The following is a 13,599-nucleotide window of genomic DNA, read 5'->3' as shown; positions in this document are numbered from 1 at the left end:
TTCTGCGGCCCGGAACCAATCAAGCCACGGCCCGGTACCGGGTGGTTGGGGACCACTGGTGTACGGAATGGATTGACTCTGGACTGACACTTCTGAGTTTTTAACTCCACAATATACGTTTTATAATGAAGGCAACACATGATGTAAGTGTCTATATTAGCTATAATAGCCTACTATCAAAATTACTATGTGTCGCAGGCTGAAGCAAATATTCGTAGATCATCCATCCATCCATCCATCATCTTCCGCTTATCCGAGGTCGGGTCGCGGGGGCAACAGCCTAAGCAGGGAAACCCAGACTTCCCTCTCCCCAGCCACTTCGTCTAGCTCTAGCTGGTCCGATGGCAGTGAAGTCTCATTGAATTGCTACAGTGAATCTTCGTAGATCAGAAATGTTGAAATTTTATATTCATTCTACCCATTTTTACAACATTAGAAACTATTAAATCAGAGGCTACTCAGAAGGTGAGATAACTCCTGGAAATTACTGGCTTAAAATGGCCAATGGTATAGATGTGTGTGTTCAAGTTAAAGGAAACTGCAAGCTGTCTTCATTTAATAGACTTATTACAGTCTTTGGGAAGCAAGGTAATGTTTGCTGTGGTCTGGAACAACATGGCACACAAACTATCTGAAATGCAGCCAATATTACATATATTGGCTGCATTACATAGATAATGTGTCAGACATGCAAAACTACATTATATACGAAGAAGTGTGAAGTGAAGTGAATTATATTTATATAGCGATTTTTCTAAAGTAAAGTATATTTAATAGTTCAAATAATCCTACAAATGAGGCGATGATGATGCAATATGTACATACCGCTAACCTAAATAGCATGTTAGCATTGATTAGCTTGTAGTCACACTCTGACTAAATATGCCCGATTAGAACTCCAACAAGTCAATAACGTCAACAAAGCACACCTTTGTGCATTCACGCACAGTATAAAACTTTTGGTGGCCAATATGAGACGAAGAAGGAGTGAGAGATTCTACATGTAAACAAACTGTTATGTTTGCATTTTTTCCTTCATCTTTTTCCATTTTAAATTATTTTTTAAAAAAAAATGCTCCAGCGAGCCATTAGGGCGGCACTAAAGAGTCACATGCGGTTAGAGAGCCGCGGGTTACTGAGCCCCGCACTAACTTTACAAAACGAAATTTGACACACTCCATTAGGGGACTGGCAAGCACATGTGTGTAAAATTTGAACTAGATTGCTGGAAAAACATGGCCGCCATCAAGTGAAAAGTGCCCGTAAGTCTTATGTTTCTAAAACTCCAAGGGAAATATCAACATTACAGATACAATTATGTTTGCCATTGGTATTTTTCTTTATCGCCAGGTGGTCAAATCAGGCACATGAACAATAACAAGATCTGATAGTTCAGTTACAGCTCATTGTATTACCGATTCTGTGTTAAATGTGTTTTATGTTGCACGATTGCGCCAAGAAAAATTCCTAGTTTGTGAACCCGTTCTCAAACAATGGCAATAAAAACTACCGTATTTCCTTGAATAGCCGCCGGGGCGCTAATTAATTTAAAACCTCTTCTCACCCCTGCGCTTATTCAAGGCATGCGGTAATAGTAAGCAGGCTCTAATAACTTCAAAACCTCTTCTCACTCCTGCGCTTACCAATGACATGCAGTAAAAAAATTGAGTGTGATGTGAGGATACCACCACGAAGAGCACATTTATTTAAAAAAACATTATTATGGTTATTATTTTCAGCACTGAAGACTTAGGGTAACCTACAGTTGCCGCATGTATTTCGCTGCTTCTATCGTCACACGGACAAGATTGGAAGGCATACTGGGTGATACAAGTTACACTGAAGGTTGTGATATAAACAAGTTTAACACTCTTACTAATATGCGCCACACTGTGAACCCACACCAAACAAGAATCCATCCATCCATCCATTTCCTACCGCTTATTCCCTTTCGGGGTCGCAGGGGGCGCTGGCGCCTATCTCAGCTACAATCGGGCGGAAGGCGGGGTACACCCTGGACAAGTCGCCACCTCATCGCAGGGCCAACACAGATAGACAGACAATATTCACACTCACATTCACACACTAGGGCCAATTTATTGTTGCCAATCAACCTATCCCCAGGTGCATGTCTTTGGAAGTGGGAGGAAGCCGGAGTACCCGGAGGGAACCCACGCATTCACGAGGAGAACATGCAAACTCCACACAGAAAGATCCTCAGCCTGGAATTGAACCCAGGACTGCAGGACCTTCGTATTGTGAGGCAGACGCACTAACCCCTCTGCCACCGTGAAGCCCCCAAACAAGAATGACAAACACATTTCTGGAGAACATCGGCTCTGTAACACATTATAAACGCAACATAAAAATTAACCAGAATGCAATGCATCCATGACTCTTACTGCTTATATTATACACCTCCGCGCCCCAAACCCGCCCACCTCAACCAATGCACGGAGGGGGCGGGGGCGGGGTGTATGCGTGGGATTCTGGGTAATTGTTATGTTTCGTTTATAATGTGTTACAGAGCCGTGTGTGGTAAAAGTTGCTGACCCTGCCGCTGCCTCGCCATTTTGTAAATGACAACATTGACCCGGCGGTAATAGTAAGCATGCGCTAATAATTTAATTTTGGGAAGCAAGTTTGACGCGGCAGTAGTTCAAGGCAGGCGCATATTACTTGCCCGGCGGCAATTCAAGGAAATACGGTATTCAGATTCTGATTCAAATGGTTTTGTGATTACTTTCGTAACAGTTCATTTGTCCAAAAAATTAAGCCAGGGGTGCCAAAAGATCGCATTCTTAGCACTCTTCTTTTTTACTAATTTTGCTGCAATATCTGAGTCAATATCAATATCAATTTCAATGTCTCCTAATTTTATATGCGGGTGATACAAATCAATCCGACATTGGATTTCCAATCAAAAAAGCGCCTCAAGATGAATAAACTCGCTTTCCTTCCATATAAACAAATCAATATACTTTAGGGAAATAGATATATTTGTACCCGGAGCAAAAAACTCAAGCTGCAAATCAAAATTAAACAAATGAAAGATTGTCCTGGGGAAACCACACTGAGTAAGTGAGCAATGAAACAATTACATCCTATTTCTCACTTTTGTTAATCAGGCCTGTTTCACAACATTATATATACAGCTTTATTTATTCATATTTGACATACTTTAACACGTTTCTGCTGCTTCATTTTCCTCATACCTTTTTACAAGCTCTTAATTCAGAAAAGATTCCTGTGAAGGATTTCGAACTCTACTTACTAATCAAGCGCCATCTGCACCTTTTATTTAGTCCATTTAGACTTTTGTCAATTGGTTCTAACAATATGCAAACAGGTTTATGTTTAAATTAGAGTTCTATGGTACACTACGATACTAATGAATCCTATTCGGTACTACACCGCCCTCTGAAAAGTACCTGTCCACTTTAAGACATGGCTAGGTAGCTAGCTAGCGGCTAAAGTCCAGCCCCAGTCAGTAGTGTTTTAGCTACTTCTAAATCATTAATCCTTGCCTCCATGGCGACAAATCAAGTAAGTTTATTACAAGTATCATCCCTGCAGGACGAGGAATAGCTAAACATGCTTCACTACACACCGTAGCTCACTGGCGTCAAAATGTAAATACACACCATTGGTGGATCTAAACCTAACATTCACTGTAATGATACCAAGTACAGGAGTGTATCTAGTCGATTTTACTATCAATACGTCGATATTTTTTGTCATCACAACAACATCTTTTGTTTGTTTTTTAAATTTACATTATATTTATAAACTCAGTAAATATGTCCCTGGACACATGAGGACTTTGAATATGACCAATGTATGATCCTGTAATGACATGGTATCGGATTGATACCCAAATGTGTGGTATCATCCAAAACTAATGTAAAGTATCAAACAACGGAAGAATAAGTGATTATTACATTTTAACCAAAGTGTAGATAGAACATGTTAAAAGAGAAAGTAAGCAGATATTAACAGTAAATGAACAAGCATTTTTTACCACTTCTCCTTAACAATTTTGACAAAATAATAGAATGGAAAATGACACAATATGTTACGGCATATGTCAGCAGACTAAATTTACAGTCTTTATTTTTTTACTTACTTCTAAAAGACAAGTTGTCTAGTATGTTGACTATTTTATTTAAGGACAAACTTGCAATAAGAAACATAATTTTCATGTACGCTAAGATTTTTTGTTAAAATGAAACCAATTAGGCACTTTTTTGTGGTTCCTTATATTTAGAAAAGTATCAAAAAGTACCGAAAAGTATCGAAATAATTTTGGTACCGGTACCAAAATATTAGTATTAAGTGCAATTATTATTAAATAGACATTACAGGCACATTTTAAAAGTTACTTCTGTTATCAACGGATCGTCAGAAAAACTTTATGTTGTTATCAAATGGATATCATATTCCATTGTCTTCTCCATTGGAACTCCTCATAGACAGTTCTCTTGAACTTGTGTAACCGTACAAAATGTTTATACTGTAAGTAGTGTACTTATTACACAGCAGCTGTTTGATTGTAACATGCATTTTCGTTGTAGTTTTCATGACCAAATTTCACTACTACATTTGGAGGCGTTCAAGTTGTCGTGTAAAATCGCTAATGCTAGTATTTAGCATGTCTACGGCAAATCCAATGCAAATTAACATTGCATTGCTCCTTTAGGGCCGTCTCTCTTCGAAGAGCCATACATCCCACCTCTACTGAGCGAGTGCAGATTGAAAAGAAACTGGTTGTAATTTAAATTGCCTTCTTATGGCACCGATTGATTTTATGTAAATCGGTACTTGGTACTACCGACAGACTTAACTATATTTTTGTACTCCTATACAGCAGTTTGTCAGTTTTCCTCCATTTTAATCTGTTCCAAAAGATCTGACTAACAATAAATCGAACTGAAAAATGTGTTTCTGTCTTTTTCAACACACACACATATATATATATATATATATTATATATATATATATATATATATATATATATAATATATATATATATATATGTATATATATATATATATATTTATATATATATATATATATATATATATATATACGTACGTACATACATATATATGTTTGTATATATATATATATATATACGTACGTACATACATATATATGTTTATATATATATATATATATATATATATATATATATAAATGTATATATACATACATACATATATATATATATACATATATATATATACACACACATACATATATAGATACATATACACAAACTGTATATATATATACACATATAGACATATACTGTATATATATACTATATACTGTATATATACATACATATATATATATATACATACATAATAATATATATATATACATATATACATAGATACATATACATATGTACTCATATATACATACATATTTATATATATACATATATGTATATATATATATATATATATATATATATATATATATATATATAATATATGTACATATACAGTATATATATTATGTATATATGGATACATATATACACTTATATATATTTATAAATATATATATATATATTCATATTCTATATACATATATGTATATGTGTATATATCATATATATATTTATATGTATATATATATATATGTATATGTACATATAAGTGTAGATATACATGTCTATATATGTATATATATTATTATGTATATATGTGTATATCTATATATATACAGTTTGTGTGTGTATATATATATATATATATATATATATATATATATATATATATATATATATATATATATATATATGTGGGCATTCCTCAACTTTCCCAGTCTTTTTAATCACTTATGGCCGCTTTTTTGAAACATGTTGCAAGCATCAAATTCCAAATGAGCTAATATTTGCAAAAAATAACAAAAGTTTTCCAGTTAGAATGTTGACTATATTGCCTTTGCAGTCTATTCGATTGAATATACGTTGAAAAGAATTAGCAAATCATTGTATTATGTTTTAATTTACCATTTTCACACAACATGCCAACTTCACAGGTTTTGGGGTTTGTACATAACCCATCCATTATCCTAAGTGGTGGTACGGGGGAGGAAATGCTACTTTCAACTGTTTCTGACAGCACACACCTGGGGAAATACACCTTTACCCTGCCCAAAAAGGTAGATTATGGGGTAGCTTGGTCCACCCACCTATCATCTGCCAGTGTGACATGGTTCCTTCACGCCTGAGTGCCGTTAACGACAGCCCGCGCGACAAATGCCCTTAAATACAGACAACATTGAGATGACAGCGTTTGACAGCGAGGGACTGCCACTGTTGGCGCGGCTTCTTCTTTTCGCCTCTCGAGCGGGCGGCGCTTTGGCGCCATGACCCGACCCTTGTCGCACAAAGGTCACGGAGAGTAATGTAAATGGCGGTGGAAGCGTCCAAAAGGCATCTCTGTGTAGCTCACCGCCGACGTATTTGCAGATCTTTCAGATACAAAAATCGTTCGCCACGTGCCCTCGGGGCACGAGAACACCTCCTACGACGACCGACTGGATTTGCAGCTGCCAACAATTTGGAGAGAAACATCGCCTGAGGGAGGACGGTATTAAAGCAGAAGGAGCTGTTAAAAAAAAAAAAATTGTGTGTACGATTGAGAGCTTTGTCACATGGACAAATGCTTTTAAAGGCCTACTGAAACCCACTACTGCCGACCACGCAGTCCGATAGTTTATATATCAATGATGAAATATTAACATTGCAACACATGCCAATACGGCCTTTTTAGTTTACTAAATTACAATTTTAAATTTCCCGTGAGTTTCTTGTTGAAAACGTCGCGGAATGATGACGTGTACGCGTGACGTCACGGACTGTTAGGCAATATGAGCGCTCCGCACACACACAGCTAAAAGTCGTCTGCTTTAACCGCATAATTACACAGTAATTTGGACATCTGTGTTGCTGAATCTTTTGCAATTTGTTCAATTAATAATGGAGAAGTCAAAGTAGAGAGAGGAAGTTGGGAAGCTATAGTCTTTAGCCACACAAACACACTGTCATTCCTTGTGTAGAATTCCCGGAGGTGAAGCTTTACTATGGATCAGAGCGGTCAAGTGAACATGGATCCAAATGTCAACCAGCAGTTTTCGGTGCGAAAATTGTGGTAAAAAGTCGCCACTTACTGGAGATCGGCTGAGCTTGTGCCGTCCGTACAGCTGCCGTCGACTTCCCCGAGACACTGGCCTCAAGACACCCTTCCGACTATCAGGTACTATTAAACTCACTAAAACACTAGCAATACAATAGAAAGATAAGGGATTTCCCAGAATTATCCTAGTACATGTGTCTAAAAACATCTGAATCCGTCCCAATGCAATCGCGCTTTTTTTTTTTATTGATTTTTTTTTTTTTTTCTAGTCCATCGCTATTAATATCCTCAAACACGAATCTTTCATCCTCGCTCAAATTAATGGAGAAATTGTCGTTTTCTCTGTCCTAATAGCTCTTTTTGTTGGAGGCTCCCATTAAAAACAATGTGAGGACGTGAGGAGCCATCAACATGTGACGTCATCGTCTGCTACTTCCGGTAAAGGCAGGGCTTTTCTGTTAGCGACCAAAAGTTGCGAACTTTATCGTGGATGTTTTCTACTAAATCCTTTCAGCAAAAATATGGCAATATCGCAAAATGATCAAGTATGACACATACAATGGACCTGCTATCCCCGTTTAAATAAGAAAATCTCATTTCAGTAGGCCTTTAAGGGCGCCAAATATCCCACGAAGAACCAGAACCAGTGACTCGAATATAAGACAGAAGTCTGAAAAAGACAGATCATCTTACATTGGAAGTCTGTGTGTCTGTTTGGACACACCTCTTTATTTTCATGACTATTTACATTGTAGATTGTCACTGAAGGCATCGAAATTATGAATGAACACATGTGGAGTTATGTACTTTACAAAAAAGGTGAAATAACTGTTAAAATAAAAAGTTTTGTATTTTTGTTTCTTCAAAGTAGCCACATTTTGCTCTGAGTACTGCTTTGCACACTCTTGGCATTCTCTCCCTCTCCAACATCTGGTATGTTCCAAATAAGTGTTTGATGAGCATTCCTCAACTTTCTCAGTCTTTTTTGCCACTTGTGCCAGCTTTTTCGAAACATGTTGCAGGCAACAAAGTTTCCTTCATTCGAACCTTAAGTATCTTATCTTTGCAGTTTATTCAATTGAATATAGGTTGAAAAGGATTAGCAAATTCAGTTTCTATTTACGATTTCCACAACGTGCCAACTTCACTGGTTTTAGGTTTTGTAGATAGAAGGCTTTTTATTGTCACTATACACACTCATTTATTGCTCAGTCAAATGTAGTGACTTTGTTTTATTAGTGCAGTGTCAATACATGTACTGAGTGTGCCATACATTCCTGAAATAGCACATAACAACATACACTGTAAATCAGGGGTTACCAACGCGGTGCCCGCGGGCACCAGGTCGCCCGTAAGGACCAGATGAGTCGCCCGCTGGCCTGTTCTAAAAATAGCTCAAATACTAGCACTTACCAGTGAGCTGCCTCTATTTTTTAAATTGTATTTATTTACTAGCAAGCTGTTTGCGCTTTGCTCGACATTTTTAATTCTAAGAGAGACAAAACTCTAATAGAATTTGAAAATCTAAGAAAATATCTTTAAGACTTGGTCTTCACTTGTTTAAATAAATTAATTTATTTTTTACTTTGCTTCTTATAACTTTCAGAAAGACAATTTTACAGAAAAAAGACAACCTTAAAAAGGATTTTAGGATTTTTAAACACATATACCTTTTTACCTTTTAAATTCCTTCCTCTTCTTTCCTGACAATTTAAATCAATGTTCAAGTATTTTTTTTATTTTTTATTGTAAAGAATAATAAATAAATTTTGATTTAATTCTTCATTTTATCTTCTGTTTTTTCGACAAAGAATATTTGTGAAATATTTCTTCAAACTTATTTTGATTAAAATTCAAAAACAAAATATTCTGGCAAATCTAGAAAATTTGTAGAATCAAATTTAAATTTTATTTCAAAGTCTTTTGAATTTCTTTAAAAATTTTTGTTCTGGAAAATCTATAAGAAATAATGATTTATCTTTGTTAGAAATACAGCTTGGTCCAATTTGTTATATATTCTAACAAACTGCAGATTGTATTTTAACCTATTCAAAACATGTCATCAAAATTCTAAAATTAATCTTAATCAGGAAAAATTACTAATTTTTATTTTTTTCAAAAAGATTCGAATTAGCTAGTTTTTCTATTAATTTTTTTTCGGTTGAATTTTGAATTTTAAAGAGTCGAAATTGAAGATAAACCATGTTTCAAAATTTTATTTTAATTTTTTTTCCTGTTTTCTCCTCTTTTAAACCGTTCAATTAAGTGGTTTTTTTCATCATTTATTCTCTACAAAAAAACTTCCGTAAAAGGAAAAAAAATGTACGACGGAATGACAGACAGAAATACCCATTTTTTTTAATATATAGATTTATTTCTTAAAGGTAAATTAAGCAAATTGGCTATTTCTAGCAGTTTATTTAAGTGCGTATCAAACTGGTAGCCGTTCGCATTAATCAGTACCCAAGAAGTAGCTCTTGGTTTCAAAAAGGTTGGTGACCCCTGCTGTAAATAAATGAATGAACGACAAGGAAACATATTAACGCACCTTTTTCTTAAAACCTTCTATTCATTTTGAGCTTATTTACTACCAAACAACCCTGAGAGCCTACAGCGCTTCATTTTCCTATCAAGGGTGCAGGAATTCAGCACAAAGGCGTCTTTTCCTTGCTCCACTGCTCCAAAAGGGCAGCGTTCGTGATCAGTAACAAAACTCCATTTGTTTTTTTGTTTTACATGAAAACAAATAACCGCAGAGACATCACAGTGTTATTATTTCCTGTTACCAAAAACCAGCAGCGACACGGTAAACAGAAAGCGCGCTCATCCGAGTGTGAACACGCCGCGACAACGACCATCCAGCATGCTGCCTGACCTTGCACAAGCTGCTGTCCTTTAAGCTCTGCCAGTGTGCACAACATACGGCGCCGCCTCGCATGGCCATGCGTTCAGTTTGATACAAAAAAACACAACAAAACAAAAAAAACACTGGAGAGGGAGGTAAATTCAAGGTGAGGCGAGAGATGGGTGAAAAACACGCCTCCAGCCTTTTGGCAGAGATGCTAGAGAATACCTGAAGTCGTCGAGGCAGACATTTATGATGTGATGCACTTCTCGTAATTAGCGGTCTTTACACCGCTTATGCAACATTTTTTTCTGGGGTACTAACAAGTCACTTGCACAAAAAGAACAATATTCCATTGAAACTGTGACTACAGGGTTACCACGGTTTTCGTACGCCCCATTTTCCCGGAAACCTTTTCCCTCGGGCTTCGTAAGCCGTCTCCGTTTGCATACAGTCAATCGGTGTTCCCGCTTCCCACAATAAACCGCTACGGGGCCAAACAAAAATGCGAGTGCCAGGACTTTGACAAAGAAGGTGTAAAACGCTTCTTGAATATCAGAAAGCACGTTTGGAAGGAGGGTCTCCCTTCACCTCTTCCCTATGCAGGATGAAATGGGACAAGATCGAATGAATTAATCTGAAAATAATGACTTAAATGAGTCGATAATTAATCATAATTTAAATTAAATATATATATTTATTTGATGGAAAAGTACTTATAATAATTGACTTTTTTAAAATATTGAATCAATTAATAATTGTATTGATTTAATTGTTTAATGACCGCTTCAATGTATTTTACATTGTTTTCAGCATGTAAAAAAAATCATTACTCTCCTTAAAAGTGTTTTGTATTCGTATTTTTGAGTGTCTAGAACTAATCCTTGTATTTACATAATTTATTTGTTTTGTTTTGGATTTATATGCACACACATATATATATATCAAAAACCGACATCAGTGTGTAAAGGATATCACCACATGGGCTCAGAAACACTTCATAAAACCACTGTCAGTAACTAAAGTTGGTCGCTACATCTCTAAGTGCAAGTTAAAACTCTACTATGCAAAGCGAAAGTCATTTATCAACAACACAAAGGAACGCCGCCAGCTTCGCTGGGCCCGAGCTCATCTAGGATAGACTGATGCAAAGTGGAAAAGTGTTCTGTGGTCTGACGAGTCCACATTTCATATTATATTTGGAAACTTTGGACGTGGTGTCCCTCCGGAACAAAGAGGAAAATAACCATCCGGATTGTTATAGGCGCGAAGTTTTGGGCCCGAGCTCATCTAGGATGGACTGATGCTAAGTGGAAATGTGTTCTGTGGTCAGACGAGTCCACATTTCAAATTATATTTGGAAACTGTGGACGTGAGGTCCTCCGGAACAAAGAGGAAAATAACCATCCGGCGCAAAGTTCAAAAGCCAGCATCTGTGATGGTATGGGGGTGTATTAGTGCCCAAGGCATGGGTAACTTACACATCTGTGAAGGCACCATTAATGCTGAATGGTCCATACAGGTTTTGGAGCAACATATGTTGTCATCCAAGCAGCGTTATCATGGACGCCCCTGCTTATTTCAGCAAAGCAATGCCAAGCCATGTGTTACAACAGCGTGGCTTCGTAGTAAAAGAGTGCGGGTACTTTCCTGGCCCGCCTGCAGTCCAAACCTGTCTCCCATCGAAAATGTGTGGCGCATTATGAAGCGTAAAATACGACAACAAGACCCTGGACTGTTGAAAAACTTAAACTGTACCTCAATCAGGAATGGTAAATAATTCCACTTTCAAAGCTTCAACAAATAGTTTCCTCAGTTCCCAAACGTTTATTGAGTGTTGTTAAAAGAAAAGGTGATGTAACATATATATATATATATATATATATATTAGGGGTGTGGGAAAAAATTGATTTGAAATCGAATCGAATACGTTGTGCGATTCAGAATCGATTCTCATTTTTAAAAAATCTATTTTTTTATTTATTTTTATCAATCCAACAAACCACTACATAGCAATACCATAACAATGCAATCCAATTCCAAAACCAAACCTGACCCAGCAACACTCAGAACTGCAATAAACAGAGCACTTGAGAGGAGACACAAACACGACACAGAACAAACCAAAAGTAGTGAAACAAAAATGAATATTATCAACAACAGTATCAATATTAGTTATAAATTCAGCATAGCAGTGATTAAAAATCCCTCATTGACATTATCATTTCCCGCGGGGTTCCTGGTTGAAAATGTTGCGGAATGATGACGCGTGCGCGTGACGTCACGGACCGTCAGGAAATATTAGCGCAGCACTATTTGCGGCTAAAAGTCGTCTCTTTTCATCGTTTAATTAAACGGTATTCTGGACATCCGTGTTGTTGAATCTTTTGCAATTTGTTCAATTAATAATGGAGAAGTCAAAGTAGAAAGATGAAATTGGGAAGCTTCAGCCTTTAGCCACACAAACAAACGGTGATTCCTTGTTTAAAATTCCCGGAGGTGAAGCTTTACTATGGATCAGAGCGGTTCCCGACCACTTGTCAACCGGCAGGTTTCGGTGAGAATATTGTGGTAAAAAGTTGCCTCTTACCGGAGATCAGCTGAGCTTGTGCCGTCCATGCAACTGACGTCGACTTCCCTCGTGGACACACCCCTCCAACTATCAGGTACTATCTAATCTCACTAAAACTTTAGCAACACAATAGAAAGATAAGGGATTTCCCAGAATTGTCCTAGTAAATGTGTCTAAAAACATCTGAATCTGTCACAATGCAATCGCCTTTTTTTTTTACTTTATTTTTTTCATTTTTTTATTTTCTAGTCCTTCGCTATCAATATCATCATCCACGAATCTTTCATCCTCGCTCAAATTAATGGGGAAATTGTTGTTTTCTCGTTCCGAATAGCTCTTGCTGCTGGAGGCTCCAATCATAAACAATGTGAGGACGAGGGGAGCCCTCACCCTTGTGACGTCATCGTCTGCGATTCCGGGTAAAGGCGAGGCTTTTTTATCAGCACCAAAAGTTGCAAACTTTATCGTGGATGTTCTCTACTAAATCCTTTCAGCAAAAATATGGCAATATCGCGAAATGATCAAGTATGACACATAGAATTGACCTGCTAACCCCGTTTGAATAAGAAAATCTAATTTCAGTAGGCCTTTAATCGCCTCTGAAGAACGTGACAAAAAAAGTTACAAAAAAAGAAAAAATAACTCTGCCAGCACGGAGTAAAAGCTGTTGGAAAAAAAAAAAAAAAAAGGCAATAACGGTCCCCGTCTATATCTGTGTCTTCATGAGCCGCCAACTTTCCCGAGTGCTCGGGGACAAAACTGGCAAGCGTGTAAAATGCGTGTTGTGTTTAAACCTACCTAAAAAACACCCGCAAATAGAAACGAGCTTCCCCGGCGTCAACAAAATGATCACTTAGCTCAAACGGGCATGGCGAATATGAAGCCTTTGCCATGCCCGTCTGGGCGTACGTTAGGCGCTCGCTAAACACCGCCGTAATCTTTCTTCAAGCGCCATATGCCCGCCGCCAGGACTGTAAGTCCGACGCTGATTCCAACAAATCAATGACTGGGGATGTTTTTGCCGAGCG

At 37.1% G+C, this 13,599-nt stretch overlaps 1 protein-coding gene across 2 annotated transcripts in view; it reads right to left on the bottom strand.

Moving 5' to 3' along the window:
* The window catches only part of tmem132e (transmembrane protein 132E), a 975,100-nt gene that overhangs the window by 209,395 nt on the left and 752,106 nt on the right, over positions 1-13,599 (bottom strand). The window lies entirely within an intron of this gene.

The sequence above is a fragment of the Nerophis ophidion genome, linkage group LG04 (genome assembly GCF_033978795.1).
Source record: "Nerophis ophidion isolate RoL-2023_Sa linkage group LG04, RoL_Noph_v1.0, whole genome shotgun sequence".
Classification (NCBI taxonomy): Eukaryota; Metazoa; Chordata; class Actinopteri; order Syngnathiformes; family Syngnathidae; genus Nerophis; species Nerophis ophidion.
The sequence above is the reverse complement of the archived record's forward strand: the minus strand, read 5'-3'. Positions and strand labels throughout refer to the sequence as shown.